Source organism: Neopsephotus bourkii, unplaced genomic scaffold, assembly GCF_033783945.1.
Source record: "Neopsephotus bourkii isolate Nb327-2 ecotype Australia unplaced genomic scaffold, CSIRO-AGI_Nbou_v1 NB_1350, whole genome shotgun sequence".
In the NCBI taxonomy this organism is placed as follows: Eukaryota; Metazoa; Chordata; class Aves; order Psittaciformes; family Psittacidae; genus Neopsephotus; species Neopsephotus bourkii.
In genome coordinates, this window is record NW_026901829.1 from 5,568,194 (window position 1) to 5,587,512 (window position 19,319).

A 19,319-nucleotide genomic window follows, 5' to 3' on the forward strand; every position below is an offset into this window, starting at 1 on the left:
AGTGATACTTTTTGGAATTAAGCCCTTGAATAACAGTTTGTAGAATCTGGACATAATAGCCACAGAAAATTCAATTACATAACAATAATGTTCACTGCTTCCTTGTTATTTTCTTAATGTTGAACTTGGTTTATTTCAGTTGTATAAATCTTCCTGTAAAATCTTATTCAGAAAATTCCCTTTGCTTAACTCTGTCTTTATTGATAAACTCAGGGGCTGCTGGGTTTGCCTGCACTGAATAGACATTTTTGGATGTGTTCTTGCCTACTCATCCTAGTAATGATTGTGAAGTATAGGCAAAGAAACACTAGTAAGTCAGATCTGTCCTGAGTAAAGTAACATATTCGTGAAGCATGGAGAAAGTCATACATTACATATGTGTAGCTAGATTTATAACGATATACTTTCACTAATGCTGTAAACATGTCTCCAGTGAAGCAAATATGTACCAAGAAGTTGATTTGTTAAAATTTTACAAGCGAATCACATAGGCAATTATATAAAACAAGGGTTGGGTAATGAATTCTTTGTCCTAAACCACTGTAAGTTATTTAATGAAATGTATGTAGTCACTTGCAGTGCTAAGCAACAGTAATTAGCTATAGTTACTTACTGTACAGTCTTTTGTAAGTCAGTACACATATGCAAGTAAGACTATGCTGTTCACTATGAAAAACATCTCTAGCAATAGTATGGGAATGGATTTATTGGCAATCTTAGTTTTATTCTATCTTGATTCCTTTGGTACAAAATTGTATTTCCTGTATGCAGTAAGCAATTCCATAGTATAGATATTTCACCTGGAGCATGATAGCATACTATAAGCCAGAAAGAAATTTTCAGGTATGTCACTTTATTGAATTTTCACTGACTGGCATTAGATCTCTGCAACTTCATTGAAAGGATCTGAAATGAGATACTTGATTATCTTTCTTGATTAAAAATAAGGTATAAACAAATGGTAGAGGGAGTGGAAAGCCCTATTTGTCTTAACTTTTTCATATTTGCACCACTTTTTTCTTTAATGTATTTTATCCCTGTTAAGCATTTTATTTATTTTTCATAGCTTTGGTTTTTCTTCTTACAATATAATTTATTATTAGTTTAGCATATTTAGTATATTTCAGTAATTTTTTGTTTTGAAGCATTGGTATATAAAACTTATTAGAAAGTTGAAATGAGAGAGATTTGAAGGTTTTGCTTAACAATCAGAGATTAGTAGTTTCTTATTTTTTCTCAATGTTTTAAAGGTTGTTTTATTTTTTTTCCCATTGCTGCATTTCAGATAGAAATGGACATAAATTCTACAGTTTTCAAGTAACCAAGAGATTGAGCTTTGTAGTTAATACATTGTATAAAAATTTCTGTGTAAACTTAAAGACTCTACTGAAATGAAGAACTTGTTTTTTTTATAGCACATTTTACTTTTTTCTAATGTTTATGAGTTTGGTAGTTAGCTGGAAGGAAACCTATAGCTTGTTCTTGCTTTCCATAATTTGCAGTAATTAAGTCTCAAAACCAACATGAATGTTCTTCCTTGAAAATAACAAGCTGGCAGAATTCAAACCATTTCATCACAGTAGCATTTTTATATTTTCCAGTTGCTTTGATGAAATATTATTGCTTCCCTTTTGATTGTGTAATAGTGGATTGTTATCCTATACATTATCCTATTTCCATAGCTTTTCTTAAGAGTGGTCAGAAGTTTGATATTTATTCCCTCTTCCCAGCCACTGTGGTACGTCTACAGTGAAAGGACAGTATCATGCAAGCTATCAAGCTATTTTTATAGTCAGTGCAGAAAAATAGAGAATGATTCATCTGACCTGTTTCAGCCAGTTATTAAGAGTTAGATAAATTGTGCCCAGAGGTTACATTTTTCCTTTTCCTACAGTAAACTTAGATGACTAACTTCAATGGAGATGTCTTTACTGTTAAAAATATAAAACTCAGTGAAGTGAAACCTGCCCAGGATTTCTTCATGGTGAATGGTATCGTGTAAGCAAAAGTTAATGTGTGGCTGTGGACCAGCACAATATACTACGAATTTTGGCCTTCCTTTGGCTAATTATTCACCTTTCTTGCATAGGTAAACAAGGGAACAGAGAAATAAGGGATGATACTTTTAGGAAAATGGATTGTTGTCCCCCATATAGATGTTGTCCCCTTTTTTCATAGGTAAACAAGGGAACTAGACAAGTAAGGGATGATACTTTTAGGAAAATGGATTGTTGTCCCCCATATAGATGACTTGAAAGGATTTAAGCCATGTAGATCAAACTCAGTTGTCCACTAGACTTTTTAGAGAAAGAGGCGTTCACTTAAAAAATGTATAGAATGGGAAAGTAGGGAAAGATGAGACTAAATATTGTAAAAGACTAAACTAAAAGTATGCAAAAAAGGGCAGTTTAGTCATTATTTCATTATACTGAGTTCGTATAAAATCTGAGGAAAATCTTGATTTAAATGTGATTTGACAGTGTACCATGTTCAGTAGAATATTGTACTGCATACAAGCCGGTATGAATGGACACTGGACATTCAATCTCAAATGAGTTGGTAGTCTCAGAACTGCAGTATTACCTGCTGAGTTGTGCCTGTTTTCTCTGAGCACCAATATCACCAGGTTCAATACTTGGAAGAAGAATCTTCCAGATGGATGTAGGCCAGTGGATGAGCTTCCTGCAAGGAAGAGACAATTTCCTAGTTAAATCTCCATGGAATCCCAATAATCAGCAAGAGGTGAGAACTTGCATAGGGAAATCCTATATTAGCTGCTTCTTCAAGAAGCAATTAGGCTGGAGGTCTAAGTGTAGCTGAGTGAACAAGGCAGCAAGTTTTGACTTGATGTCTCAAGGTTTTTCTGCATAGTAAGGTGAGGAATAAAAAGCATTAAAAAAAAAATGTTCAGAAAATTGTCTTTTTGCATGTACTTTTCAGGAGCATGCTGAAAAGCAATTTAAAGTTTTCATTATATTTTCTTTTAAAAAAAGCCAAAAAAGCTTTTTATTGAAAATGAAAGTTTTATTCCAAAATACAAGAATTTCAGACTTTGGTCAGAGTATTTACATTTTATTGGGCTTCTGAGAACCTTGTGAAAATTGAGCTTCAAGTATTACTTGCTTCTATTTTACTTTGTTCCCCAGCTACAATTCATGTGCTGTACTGTGATATTACTTCTCATAAAAAGCCAACAAGAACTATGACATTCCCCTAAGAAACTGTAGCAGAAACAGAAATGTTGGAAATTTTTGCTTTCTTTTTGTAGCAGTAATTTCCTTCCTTATACCTGAAGTATGGCTTACTCTTTTCTCTTTAAACCCTTAAACTTTCCCTTGATTTGCTCTGCAGAGATGTGGTGAGGCATAACTGATTGGAGAGGGGAGGCGGGGGGGAGGGATAGGACTGAGCACCTGCTCCTCAGCACAGGGTGTGAGAAAGCAACTTGTACTGCCTCCTCCCTACAAGAAACACAATAAGGTAAGAAACAACTCACTGTTGCTAGTTTCATAATATGAAAACTGCCTTGCAATATAATCAGTTTTTGAGCTAATGATAAATCTAGTAGTGCCTATCAGAGCATGCTCCTTTCATGTCTCTCACAGACTGTGCATATGTAACTCGTGCACAGCTTCACAGAAAAGGTTTCCTTCCTGAAAAAATGTCTAGCAAAAAGCCTAGGTCTTTAGTAGAAGAAGGACTTCAGGTTTTCCTCAGGTGACCGTGAAGTAGGATATAGAACGTACAATACTCCGGTTTCACTTTGACAACCTGTTTTCTTTTTGTTCTCTGTATCTGGACATTCAACACCACTGTTTAGCTCACTTTTATTTAACAAAGGACTAGTTAAGTTTTCTTTAGAGAAATATCTACTTTCTCTGAGTATGATGATGTTGGGAGAAAGCTAAAATTAGTACTGTATTCAGCACAAGTGTGTTTAAGCAGACTGGAAAAAATACATGTCTACCAGTTTCCTTGAAACATATCAGCCTGTATTATTTTTTCAGCATTGGTAGATATGTGTTTATTCACAGTAGCTGATGATCCAGGCTTTTTCACTGGTTTGGATTTCTATGCATGTGCTATGTATAATGACTAGGAATTTCTAGCTCATTAATTATTTTCACTACCAGTTACCAGCCTTAATTTTTATGAGGAATTTGGCTACAGTTGCGAAACTGTGGTACCTTCAATACAACAGACTTGTTTGTTTTCTCTTCTTTATCTTCAATCCTGCCCTTCCTCAGCTTCAGCTGTCTGCAACCATTTTTGAAGCACTGATCAATTTTCTTGATGATTTGAAGATGTCATTTGAATGCATTCCCATGTTAAAAAAAAGCACATATAAGATTCAATGAATGCAGTAAATAATGCAATAATATTTGTATAAAATTTTTAATTACTTTGTATTTCTATAGTCTGGCACTGATACTGCTACTTAATGGTGAAATTAGAGTCTTTACATTTTCATTTTGCTATTTCATGTTAGGAAGTGTGACTGATATATTAGATGAAAAACTGCAGCCGTCAATAGCTTTGAAGAAGTCTAGATGACCGGTGAAACAGTCTTAAAGCTAGATATGCTTTGCCTGGCTTATACTTAGTGATCACTTCCAGGAAAACCAGCCAACCACACTAAAAAGCTCGAAAGCCCCAGTAGTTAGAACTACTTATGGAGATAGATTGAACAAAAGATTTAAGTAGGCATTCCAGTTCTAGTGTTGTAGGTCTCACAGTCTTCTTTCTATTTCAGCAAGTATCAATATCTTTCTGGAGCAGATGGTTCCACAGTCTTGTCCTGGTTTCTGGGAAAGTTTTTCTTTCCCTTGCTTCCAAGGTGTGCCAGTTGTTTTGGCTCCTGTTACAAGAAAGCCCTTTGCTCATCTTACAAGTTGAGTTTGATTTGCAGGTTGTAGCTTGGGAATGTTGCTTCATCTGAAACATTGGCTATCCTGAGGTCAACAGTAGCAATCTGTGTACATCCATTAGGTTATACATATTAAGTGAATTCCTGTGAGGGTTAGGTTTTATGTTCAGTGTGTCTGTGAAGAAGACAACGACTGAATTGCGTATTCTATGAGGAGTCTTCTTAAAAGAACAATGCTGATAATAACTTCTTGGTGTTTAGGAATTGGAGATCCAGGATCTCTAAGCACTTGCTAAGTTGAAAACCATCAATGTTTAGTGATGGCTTATACCAACTGCTGTTGTCAAGGCTCTGAGATAAGCTAAATAGGTTGAAGTGCCAGTATCTGAAGAATAATTCACGAATCAATGTTATCTCAGCTCACAAAATATTTCATTGCTTGTTTGACCTGGGTTTGTGAAGTAAGGCTATCCTGTTTTTAAAAGATCAACCGCAAAGAAGAGATAGTACTTAGAAATGTGCGTCAAAGACTGTATGAAGGAATGATTAACTATGGATTTCAGATATACTTCTCCCTATATTTTTCTATGTGAATTCACAGTTTTATACTAAATATGTTAATTTATGATACACTTTTTTTTTTTTAATTTCCTGCTAAAATAAAGAGTTAATCACCATTTCTTTCCTGTCTATGAAACTACTTTTAAAAATCAGCACCTCCTGCTATTCAGATAATTATTCCTTAAAGTAAGTCCTCTGAGAAGGGCAATATTCTGCATCTCTCCCTACCTTTTCTTAGGGTGGATATTGGCTTCAAAATACTGCAGGCAACACAATGAATATTCAATGAGAAATCTGCCTGTGATACCTGCTTTTTCTGTAGAGCTTAAAGACTGACTTTAAAAGCTGACAGAGGAATGGTATTATGTGCCTGTAAAAGCAATGAGTTTCATTTAAGGAGATATATATTAAAGCTGTCGTGGTTGGTCTGATTAATGTAGCACCTCAGTGAATTTATTATTTCCCAAGAAGCAGCACCAAGCAATATTTCATGTCAAAAACATGTATCAGGATTGATCCTCCTGTTAAAACCTCGATTTTATGGCTAATCTTCTGATTCTGTCAGCAAAATGGATGTTATTTCTTAGTTGGATTTTTTTATTTAAAAATATATCTAAGCTTGAAGTTACGGGAAATATTTGTATTTAACACAGATTTGCACTGTAATTATGAGAAGTACATTGTGTCTTTTGTCAGGTATTAGTGAAGTTTAGATGTGCAGCTGCAAAAACAAAAAGTAGAAAAACTGCATGTGTTGAATCTGCTTAATCATTAGGATTCTCCAGACAAGTATGTCTGATATCTATCACATACACATGTATTATCAATCTAATGCCATGCTGTATAAAAAAAATAACAATGCAGCATAAGAAAGCAATATATTATATGCCATTTAGTAAATGCTTGATTAAACACATGGTGCCAGGAACTCCCTGTACAGCAGCCAGAGCCTCTTGTGAATTGTCCAGTGCATATATACACACACACACACACAAACACATTCTTATTTATTTCTATTCATTTTCTTCCTAGATGAAAGATGAGAAACACAATGTCCACATAGACACTAACAGCTTGTTAAGTGAGGAAAAGATTACTGAGGCAAATCATTTCATCTTCTCAGGAGAGTTAGCTAAATTGCTTTAAACAAAGAGTTGTCATGCACAGAAAGGATTCTGAGAACTACTGATAGCTAAAATATTAGCTTCCTTGATCCAAGTTATAAGATCTAATAGATGGGGGACTTGCAGTCTCATGCAATGGCACCCTAAATAGGAAAAGAATCAGTGGGGATGAAACCCAGCTATTTACAATGGTAACTGTGTATTAAAGATGAGAGCTACTATGTCTTCAGTGAAAGGCAGTGGGTTACCCGACACATGCTGTAACTTGTTGAGTTTTATTAGGTGAATGACTTAAAGCTATAGCAAATTATTTTTTCTCTCAGATTCTCGTTCACTACTTTTGTAAACTGCTTACATTACTCTGACAACTCTAGTGGTAAAGAGACACCACATCTCCCTTGGAAAGCAGAAGCAGCTTACTTGTGGGGGGAAGGGGTTAGATAGTTTCTGGTCAGGAAGGTGAGATAGATACCCTGTTCTGAGTTCCCTGCCAGTATGGTTCTTTTCTTTTCTGGACCCAATCCATTGCCATCAGCCACTGTGGCCAGGGAAGGGTGGAGAAGGTAAAAGCACATAGTGTTTTTCAAATCCTTCTTGTGTATGGTGTTTAAGAACGTGAGGGGAAATATCTTTTGTTTTGTTAAAAAGTTCAAATCTAAAAGTGTGTTCTTTCTTTCATTATTATTGTGATGAAGCATCAGAAGATGGCTTACTAGAGTGTAACTGCTGGTGTAACTTTAGTTATTCCTATAAATATAGTCACGTGTGTATATTCTGTGAGCATGCACCTCTTTCAGTATGCCCTCAGTAGCAATTCTGTGAAATTATTTTTTTTCACTGTACCTTTGAAAACATGACGAATTATTGGCATGTTATGGAGCAAAAAAGGCTTTCTGTTTTCAATCACTGCCATATATACATGTATGGCTGGTGGTCAGCTGCTGCTAAAATGTCATGTTCCAGACTGAAAAATGCCAGGCTAAGATTTCCTTTAATGTGTGAATGCATGTGGGTCACTGAGGGATGGTGGTGGAGCAGTTTTGGGTTATGGGTGGGTTTTTTCCACTTTCTTGGCATTATTTGTTAAGCTGTAGCTGTGAATACAGTTCTGCTTATGTTCATAACCTTAACCTAAATAGCGCATGTCACTTTTTAATATACGGTATCTGTAGAATAGCACTCCAGTTTGACTTATGGAGAAATACTTATGGAAAGAAACCTTTTCATGTATCTTGTATTAGCCTTTTCTTTTTCTAGGAGAGAGACTAAAGTGACCAGATAAATTGTGTCAAGATAGTGTCAAGGTGCCTTCAGCGTTTTTTACAAAAAGCTTAAAGAAAGAACAGAGGGACATGTGCTGCCTACTAGCTCAGGATGAAAGAGATTTTTCAGAATATTTCTTACCTATTCTTTGGAAGCAACAAATATGTTCTACCAATACCAAATGAAAGTAACTAAATCAAAGGAAATGTATTCCTAGGGAACAATTTTAATGCAAGAAGATTGACCCCCTATTTCTGTGTTTGCAATAAGTAAGAATAATTTACAAACACTTTGGAATAGAAGTAGTTTGTAGGTATTTTATTTTCTGTTGTTTTTTCTCCAACTTAATCTCTGCTTTTTGTGTGTTCCTTTGTTGCTTATGTAAGAAAGTCTAAGAAGAAATTATGCAAGTAGATTCTAAACTCTCCTCTCTCTAAATCCATCCTTCATTCTGCATAATTAAATTACTTATGTTTTTGTACCTTAAAAGTACTCCTAGAACTAAAGAGTCCAGAAAATTGAATATACATGGGTTTGAAAATGCTGCTACAAGTGTACAAAATCTAACACTGGGTAATTGTCATCACCTGAAAAATTTATTACTCATTTCAGGATCTAAGAAGGAATATGTTCCAGCCCTGAAAGCAGTCAACAATATGCTTCCATTAACATCATGAAGCAAACATCCTTGTTGAACTTCTTAGAGAGAACTCTTGCAAGACACACATGGAGTTAATTTGATGTCTTTAGGATAGAGATTAATTCCATAGTGATCACACTGTCTAGGTTATACCTGTAAGGAGCCCAAGGATAGCATTAATAGCTGTCATACCAATAGATCTCTCTGAAAAAATATTGATTATATGCTATAAAGCTGTGCTGTTTTTTTCTTCCACTCTTCCACATTTTTTTCAAGAATTGTCTTTTTAAGGATCTATCATATACTTCCTCTTTTTTGTCATTTATTTACATAGGTATTTCTGAGAGAAATAGCTTAAGAAAGATGCAGTTTTATGAAGCACACCTAATAATTGTTCAGGAATTGAATGATGATCTCTCCTTTTCATGAGCATGTGGGAGGAGTGAAATAAAATATTGATAATTATTGCTGAATTATATAAACAGCAGGAGACAAATTGATTGTTCTGCAGAGACTTTTAACTATTATTATATAAATTCTCAAGACACCATCAGTATTTGAATTTAGTGGGCCTACCAGAATGAACGAAAACAAAACACATAGTCAGAAATATGACATATTTTCAGTTTACATGAGTTAGAAATATTTTTCCTTTTAACTTGATATAAAATCATACTAAAAATATTTCAAGAATCAAGAGTAAACTTATTTAATCCCAACAAAAAAATTATTTATGGTGATCTATAGAATTATTCAAAAATAATAGGAAAAAGTAATGGCCAGAGAGGAGTGGCTTTGACTTGTCATACGTGCTGTTTGTAATTTTGTTCAAAGCTTCATTAGTAAATTTACATTTCTTGTCTATATGTGCAGAGGAAGAATACTATAGAGGATATAAAACCACTTACTTTGGAGGATGTAATCTCTTAATTCACCTGGCAAGATGTCACATACAGATGCCTGTATTTGTTCATGTATTGAAGCATTCAAGCAAGTTGAAGTGTGCTTTTATAAATGCATGTACAGTTCCAGTGTGCATTCCAACTGCTTACATTGTGCCTTTCTTGAGGTGGTTTCACAGGCAGCTCTGGCAGAGCTGTTCTTGCCTTTGGACTCTACATATGGCAGAGAGAGGAGAGTGATAAGAATTACTCCCTTGCAAAAAAAACCTTAGAAGCATTTCAGTTATGTGCAACAGGCTCAGTGTGATGTGTGGTGTAGGAGATCAAACAGACTATTTGCTAGCCAACAACCAGGTCTCATCTCTGAAGTCTTGCCGACTGCAGTTTGGCACCCCGTGTCTTGTGGTTTGCAGTGCAGATCGCTTTCTGTACACATTTGCTGTATCACTGTGTACATGCAGGTAACAGCGAAGGTACATTCCATCTGTAATTTAACTTTAGATTTGGAGCCGGAGAAAAAGAAATTGCCCCAACCAAGTAATGACTGCTTTTATTGCTGTTTATTAAAATATGTGAAACCAAATATATTCACAGAACTGCCTGAGGAAAATAAAACTCATTCAGGTTGATAAATGATATGAAACTGAGTCATTATCTGCATGTGAATTAATTGTACTTTTAACAAAAGACATAATTATTTAGGTTAATGTACTGATTTCCTTTCCTCTTTTAATACTGTATATCTTTGAACATAAATGTATATGATATTGCAGTCTCTTCTCATCACAATCATCTCTTGGTATGTTGGCTTGCTTTGTGCATAGTTGATTACTTTTTCATTGAAATGAGTCAGCTGATTGGAGCTAGCCTAGCTAGAGCCGCAGCCGGCACGCTACAGCGACCGCGATCTTCTACCGAGATCAGGAAAATCAGAGGGGATAGAGCGGAGCCACCGCGATTCCCCACATTAGCCAACACTTCCGGACTCCCGAAGTTCCAGCAGCCCTTGCGAAAGAGCGGCTGACGTGGCGGGGGGCGTTGCCACGGTGACGGCGGGAGATTTAAATTCGGCTGTAACTCGCTACTCACACTCAGTCAGCTGATTGGAGCTAGCCTAGCTAGAGCCGCAGCCGGCACGCTATAGCGACCGCGATCTTCTACCGAGATCAGGAAAATCAGAGGGGATAGAGCGGAGCCACCGCGATTCCCCACATTAGCCAACACTTCCGGATTCCCGAAGTTCCAGCAGCCCTTGCGAAAGAGCGGCTGACGTGGCGGGGGGCGTTCCCACGGCGAACGGCGACCACTCCCCTGCCCCTTGACTTGAAAAAGCCTTTGAGAGGGCAGCGACCCGTCGCTGCCCAGTAGGTGCAGGGAGGAACAGGTAGGTCGTTGTGTTGACCGGTATGGTCGCCTCCAGAAAGAGAGCTACCAGTAAGAGGGCTGTAGCAACGCAGACAGAGACCCCGGCCCTAACCGTGGCTGTTCAGGTCTCTGGATGCAGGGAGTGCCAGAGCCTGCTGCTGCCGGGGGAGGGAGGACAGCATTCCACCTGTGTGAGGTGTGAGCAGGTGGAAGATTTGCTTGGCTTAGTGGCTGAACTTAAGGAGGAGGTTGAGAGGCTGAGCAGCATCAGGGAGTGTGAAAGGGAGACCGACTGGTGGAGTAACTCCCTGGCTAACCAGTTGGAACGGCTCCAGGGAGATACCCCCCAAAAGAGGATGGACCCCCTGCCCTCTCAGACAGAGGGGGATGGACTGAGACAGCCCCTGTCATGTAGCTGTCACCCGGAGGTAGGGGACCGAAAAAATGAGGAGGGTTGGAAGCGAGTTCCGGTTCGGCGTCGTGGGCAGCCCTCCTCCCTTCCTGCCCCGCTTCCCCAGGTGTCCCTCTGTAATAGGTTTGAGGCCCTGGATCTGGAAGGAGAGGTAGGTGAGGATGTGGTGCAAGGCCCGCCTACAAGGCCACATAGGAAAAAGCGGTTGACTTCGCACCTCAAGACTGCCTCTGGTAAGAAAGAAAGAAGGGTCATTGTAGTGGGTGATTCCATTCTGAAAGGAACAGAGGGCCCGATATGCAGAGTTGACCCTCATCATAGGGAAGTGTGTAGTCTGCCTGGAGCCCGGATCAGGGATATCACCAGGGTGCTCCCCGACCTGGTGCGCCCGACAGACTACTACCCGCTGCTGGTTTTCCAGACGGGTGAAGGGGAACTTGCTTCCCGCACTCTGAGGGAGATGAAGAAAGACTACAGGGCCTTGGGGCGGATGGTGAAAGACTCTGGGGCTCAGGTGATGTTCTCTTCGCTCCTTCCATCTTCTGTTGATGATGTGGGACTGAATGGGAAAATGCAGTCCATAAACGATTGGCTTCGAGGCTGGTGCTCCAGGCAGGGCTTTGGATTCTTTGATAACGACTGGTTTTATAGGGCACCGGCCTGGACGTTGGCATGTGGGAAAGGTTTATCGCACAGAGGTAAAAGGATGCTGGGGCACGAATTAGCGGGGCTCATTTGGAGAGCTTTAAACTAGATTTGAAGGGGGATGGGGTTGTAGCTGGGCTTGTCTCAGTGGGACAGCGCTCCGGAATTGATGAAGACTGGGAGGCCTCCTGTAATCCTAGGATGAAATCGGTGTGCTCGGCTCGCTTCCTGAAATGTCTGTACGCCAATGCGCGCAGCATGGGAAATAAGCAGGAGGAGCTGGAAACCTGTGTTAAGTCAGGAGATTATGATCTGGTGGCAATTACAGAGACGTGGTGGGACAGCTCACATGACTGGAATGTAGTCATGGAGGGCTATGTCCTTTTCAGGAAAGACAGGCCAGCCAGGCGGGGTGGTGGGGTTGCTCTATACGTGCGAGAGCAGCTACAATGCGTTGAGTTCTGTCCGGGGACAGATGATGAGCGAGTTGAGAGTCTGTGGGTGAGAATTAAGGGGCAGGCTGGCAGGGGCGATACTGTTGTGGGGGTCTGTTACAGGCCACCGGATCAGGGTGAGGAAGTTGACGAGGCCTTCTACAGGCAGCTGACAGCGGCCTCACGGTCACAGGCCGTGGTCGTCGTGGGGGATTTTAACTTCCCTGATGTTTGCTGGAAGGACTGCTCGGCAACCCAGCCGCAGTCCAGGAGGTTCCTCCAGTGTATAGATGATAACTTCCTCATGCAAATGGTGGATGAGCCAACCAGGAGAGGTGCGCTGCTGGATCTCATCCTCACTAACAAGGAGGGTCTGGTTGAAGGAGTGAAGGTTGAGGGCTGCCTTGGTTGCAGCGACCACGAGATGGTGGAATTCAGGATCTTGTGTGGTAGGGTCAGTAGAATAGCAAGTAGAATCGCAACCCTGGACTTTAGCAGGGCAAACTTTGGCCTCTTCAAGCGATTGCTAGGGGAAATCCAGTGGGCTAGGCTGCTTGAAGGGAAAGGGGCCCAAGATAGTTGGTTGACGTTCAAGGACTGCTTTTTCCGAGCTCAAGATCGGAGCGTCCCGACACGTAGGAAGTCGAGGAAGAGGGTCAGGAGACCTGCGTGGTTAAATAGGGAATTGCTCGGTATGCTCAAGTGGAAGAGGAGAGTTTACAGGTCATGGAAAGAAGGGCTGGCCACTTGGGAAGAATATAAGGCTGCTGCTAGAGGATGTAGGAAAGCTGCTAGGATGGCTAAGGCCTCCTTGGAATTAAAGCTGGCGAGAGGGATCAAGGACAGCAGAAAGAGCTTTTTCAAATACATGGCAGGTAAAACTAACACCAGAGGCAATGTAGGCCCGCTGATGAACGGGACGGGTGCCCTGGTGACTGAAGATACAGAGATGGCAGAGTTACTGAATGACTTCTTTGTCTCTGTCTACTCTGCTGGAGGCAATCCTGAAGAGCCCTGTACCGCTGAGACCCCGGATGAAGATAGGTCAACGGAGCGGTCTGCCTTAGTCGATGAGGAATGGGTTAAAGACCAGTTGAGCAATCTGGATATCCATAAATCCATGGGTCCAGATGGGATGCACCCGCGGGTGCTGAGGGAACTGGCTGAGGTCATTGCTAGACCGCTCTCCATCATCTTTAACAAGTCTTGGGAAACGGGAGAGGTGCCTGAGGACTGGAGGAAAGCAAATGTCACTCCTGTCTTCAAAAAGGGCAAGAAGGAGGACCCGGGTAACTATAGACCGGTTAGCCTCACCTCCGTTCCTGGGAAAGTGATGGAACACCTTATCCTTGGTGCCATCTTAAGGCATATCAAGGATAAGAGGGTTATGAGGGGCAGTCAACATGGCTTCACCAAGGGGAAGTCGTGCTTGACCAATCTTTTAGCCTTTTATGAGGAAATAACGCGGTGGATGGATGATGGTAGAGCAGTGGATGTGGTCTACCTCGACTTCAGCAAAGCGTTTGACACGGTCTCCCACAGCATCCTTGCGGCTAAATTGAGGAAGTGTGGTCTGGATGATCGGGTAGTGAGGTGGACTGTGAACTGGCTGAAGGAGAGAAGCCAGAGAGTTGTAGTCTATGGGGCGGAGTCTAATTGGAGGCCTGTATCTAGTGGAGTGCCTCAAGGGTCGGTACTGGGACCACTATTATTTAATATATTCATTAACGATTTAGATGAGGGAATTGAGTGTACTATCAGCAAGTTTGCTGATGACACTAAGCTGGGAGGGGTGGCCGACACGCCAGAAGGCTGTGCTGCCATCCAGAGGGACCTGGACAGGCTGGAGAGCTGGGCGGGGAATAACTTGATGAAATAGAACAAGGGAAAGTGTAGAGTCCTGCATCTGGGCAGGAACAACCCCAGGTTCCAGTATAGGCTGGGGAACGACCTGTTAGAGAGCAGTGTAGGGGAGAGGGACCTGGGGGTCCTGGTGGACGACAGGGTGACCATGAGCCGACACTGTGACCTTGTGGCCAAGAAGGCCAATGGCATCCTGGGGTGTATTAGAAGGGGGGTGGTTAGTAGGTCGAGAGAGGTCCTCCTTCCCCTCTACTCTGCCCTGGTGAGACCTCATCTGGAATATTGTGTCCAGTTCTGGGGCCCTCAGTTTAAAAAGGACAGGGACCTGCTGGAGAGAGTCCAGCGCAGGGCAACGAAGATGATTAAGGGAGTGGAGCATCTCCCTTATGAGGAAAGACTGAGGGAGCTGGGTCTCTACAGTTTGGAGAAGAGGAGATTGAGGGGTGACCTTATTAGTGTATATAAATATATAAAGGGGGAGTGTCACAAGGATGGAGCCAGGCTCTTCTCAGTGGCAAACAATGGAAGGACAAGGGGTAATGGATACAAATTGGAGCACAAGAGGTTCCACTTAAACCTGAGAAGAAACTTCTTCTCAGTGAGGGTGACGGAACACTGGAACAGGCTGCCCAGGGAGGTTGTGGAGTCTCCTTCTTTGGAGACATTCAAGACCCGCCTGGACACGTTCCTGTGTAACCTTATCTAGGTGTTCCTGCTCCGGCAGGGGGATTGGACTAGATGATCTTTTGAGGTCCCTTCCAATCTCTAACCTACTGTGATACTGTGATACTGTGATAAGGGACCTGCTGGAGAGAGTCCAGCGCAGGGCAACTAAGATGATTAAGGGAGTGGAGCATCTCCCTTATGAGGAAAGACTGAGGGAGCTGGGTCTCTACAGTTTGGAGAAGAGGAGATTGAGGGGTGACCTTATTAGTGTATATAAATATATAAAGGGGGAGTGTCACGAGGATGGAGCCAGGCTCTTCTCAGTGGCAAACAATGAAAGGACAAGGGGTAATGGATACAAATTGGAGCACAAGAGGTTCCACTTAAACCTGAGAAGAAACTTCTTCTCAGTGAGGGTGACGGAACACTGGAACAGGCTGCCCAGGGAGGTTGTGGAATCTCCTTCTTTGGAGACATTCAAGACCCGCCTGGACACGTTCCTGTGTAACCTTATCTAGGTGTTCCTGCTCCGGCAGGGGGATTGGACTAGATGATCTTTTGAGGTCCCTTCCAATCTCTAACCTACTGTGATACTGTGATACTGTGATAAACAGCATTAGCTGCTGTAGAAATAAGAAGTGCTTATGGTTACTGAGGGGAGGAAAGATTTTATTTTATTTTTTTGACCTTTTCTTTTCATAAGAACTAGAAGAAGAGATTTTATTAAGTGTCTAGAACAGAAATTTAAATCATTAGTGAGCACAGAAGCTTTTGGCTTACTTATGTCTTTGGAGAATTTTGACTCTTAAGTTTTTGATATGCATGGAGACTAAATTTAGATAACTTAAAGATGAATGGACTCATCTACTTGCAGATGTCAAATGTATGAATAAAAGTATGTTGTGTTCAGTAGGCTCAAGAAGATTTGCAGCTTAATAAGTCAAGTTTGATATTCCAAGTGGAGCTTTTCATCTTTTCAGAGGAATATTCTTCCTGTTCTTTTCTGGGTGCTTTCGTCCTCCTGTGACTGCCAGTGACCTCAGTAGGGTGATGCTGGATCTGAAAGAAAGAAGTTGTTTGTAGCTTATTTGTTCTTCCTGATTAACAATGAAAAGATACTAAATGTAAAATGGTGTCAGTTTTCTCTAGGTTATAGTGACATCCTGAATAAATGTTAAGTGGACAGAAGAGAGTAAAAATCTCAAAAGCAATAAAATATAACTCTTCATTTAATAGACATTTACTTTTGAAAGGTTCTGAAGAGTTTTGTGTTTTACAGTATTTATCTTGCACCATACCAGTGTTATGGAGTACATAACAGCCGCAAGTGTTAACAAACTCATTGCAAAGTCTTGTTTATATTTTTTTGATAAGCCTGAAGTACCAATTAGAAGAGTTTTTGATGATTAGAAACAAAGGTGAAAAATCTAAAACACTTTGCCCCTGTCCTGAGTTTAGCAGTAGCAGTCATTTTTCTCCTTGGTAGCTGGTGCAGTGCTGTGTTTTTGACTTTCAGCCTGGGAGCAGAGCTGATAAAAATGATGTTTTGGTTTGGCCAAGGACTTTGTGAGCCTCATGCTCTGCCAGGGAGGAGGGAAGCTGGGAGGAAGCAGAGACAGGACACCTGACCCATACTGACCAAAGAGGTATTCCATACCACAGCACGTCATGTCCAGGGGGTAACTGGGAGTTACCTGCAGGGTTGGAGGAGGTATCGGTCGGTGCTTGGTCGAGCTGGGGGGCGAGTTATCAGTTGGCTAGTGATGAGGTGTTGTATTCTCTTCCCTTGTTATTTCCTTTATCATTACTATTATTGGAGGTAGCAGTAGTGATTTCTGTTATACCTTAGTTACTAAACTGTTCTTATCTCAACCCGTGGGAGTTGCATTCTTTCTGATTCTCCTCTCCATCCTTCCAGGAGTTGGGGGAGGGCAAGAAGTGGGGGGGGAGTGGGTAACAAGCTGTCTGGCTGGGGTTAAACCACGACAGCCCCTTACTTCCCAGGCTTGACTTCGCTACTGTCCTGTCCCAAGGGGAACAGGAAATGGAGAATAGGGAGTTACATGTTGTCCATAACAGCTCCCCTCTGCTTATTCTTCCTCTACATGCCTTTCTTCTGCTCCAGTGGCCCTTCCCATGGGCTACAGTCCTTCAGGATAAACCTGCTCCAGTGTGGGCTCCCCATGGGCTGGACTTTCCTTCAGGCATGTCCACCTGCTCCACTATGGCTGTCTCCAGGGGCTGCAGGGGAATATCTGCTCGGGAGCTTAGAGCACCTCCTCTCCCTCCTCTTGGGGCTCACAGGGCTGTTTCTGATAATTTCCCTTCATCCCTCACATTTGGGAAGGGTTTTTTCTTTTCTGCTCCAGGCTTTCCCTAGGCACCACCATCCTGTCTGCAAGGGCTCAGCCATGCCTTGCAGTGGGTCTGTTGGATACAGCTGTAACTGGCTGTGTTCAGCACCTGGCACCCTGCTCTCACAGAGGCTGCCCTGCAACCCTCCAACAGAGCCATCTAACTCTTGTTTAACAATCTTGAACAAGAAAACAGTGTTTAAAATGAGGACTTTTACTTCTTAGTCATAACATCTGATCTGGTTCTGGGTTTCTTGAAGCCAGATTTACTTTATCCTAATACAGATTAGGTCATTGAAGCTCTGCTGGTGACCTATGTTCATTCTTCTGCTTGTCTAATATTCTTATAATGACCAGTAGGAAGGACTACAGGGACAATATTGTTATATTTTTATTTGATAGTTTCAGTAACGTTCTTTAAGTTCTTGTTATAGTATTTCTTATTCTTCCAACTTACATATATAAATCCTCACTCTTCCTCTTAATATCTGAAGCTGAGATGGTCTAGATCCTAGAAGTACCATTAAAAAATAAAAGAAAAAGCAAGAAACACTAACACAAAGACTATCTTGCGGGTTTATTTTTTTTTTCAGTTTAGATTTCCCATTAAAATCACAAAAAAGTTTTTATCTCCAATTCAAGAAATGAGTATTAACTGTATTCTGGACCCATTTGCTTAAGACATAAAATAAAAGGACAAAAATTTGTTGTATAAAAAATATGTTTTCCCTGTTTTGCTGTTACTCTTTTTTACAACCCAATCAAATTTTAAGTGAAATTAACTTTTAAATCTTTACATGTAATTTTTCAAGAAAAAAGGAATTCTGAAGCAGTTATCTCGGAGAGGTTCTTTATTGTCTTCAGTATTTTGCCTATTAAATAATAATGTGCTCCAAAAATGAATGTATATATGCACAAGATATGAGCTTTTAAAATATAAATTACCTCCTGACAAATCCTTTATTTTAAGACCTTGCAAACTTGATCAGTGTCATCCCTCGCTGACCATATCAGGACACCACATTCAAGCTTTCAAAAGAAGTTGGTATAAAAATATTCTCACTGTTATAATTCCCTTCTTCGGATGTTTTCTGTGTAGAAATCCTTGAGTAAACAAAGAATTCACTGTAATTTTATCATTTTTACCCTCTCTAAGAAATTGCAATAGATCATGAAGAAAATATATGTTGACCTGCTTATAATGAGGAATCCAAATATATAGCAGACTGATTTCTCTAGACTGCTCCTGGGTGAATGTTCAAATTAATACACCAAAATGTTAGACAATAAGATTATGTTTGTGGGTGTCATTTAACACAGAATACTTTGAAATTACCTTATAATTCAAATGGTTTTGAAATACTGATGGAAAAAAATTGGACTGATTTTAGGCTTTCCTCTAGGAATCAATATACAAAATGAGATACACAAGGAGAAGTTATTATGAGCCCTCATCAACAGGTTTCATTAAACTTCTTACTGATTTGCTGCCAGACTCATTATTGCTGCTCAATAGTACAGGATGATTTTTCCTTCTTTGGGCAGCTGTTTTAATAAAAACTGTAGAATAATAGTATAATAGACAATTCCTCTGATATGATATCAAATAAAGAGGTGATGACTGTTTTGATAATTACTTTTATTAAATATTCTATAGCTAACATACAACCAGATGGCATCCATTAAACACTCAGGTGCAATGTCTTTTTGTTTTTTTATGGTGTTTTTTTTTTTGCGTGTGTGTGTTTGCTTTTTTTTTCTTTTTTTTTTTTTGTTTGTTTCTTTTGGGTTTTTTGTTTGTTTTCTTTTGGGGTGTTTTTGTGGTTTTTTTCTGTTGTTTTTTTTTTTTTTTGGAGGGTAGTTAGTTTTTCAACATTGAAGAAGTCTATGTTTAGCTTATTTTTGGGTGGTATTTTTTAATATGAGTAAAGCTATAGGAAGAAGGTTTCATGTTGTCTAATCAAAACTACTGACTCCAAAAACTATGTGTTTTTTTTTTTTCCCAAAAGCCAAATCGAAAATAAATATTCTCATTGCAAACAGCTGCTTACATTGTGTGCAATACCAGTTCTGTCTTGTTTAATAAACTCTGCAAAGACTGGTGATTCTCTCAAAATATTGTTCAGAACTGTAGAAAATTAAGAAAGGCAAGAAGAATATTTAAGGCCCTGGAAAAATTCCAAAGCGTAGTACAACTGAAAATATTTGCCTATTTCAGGAAAC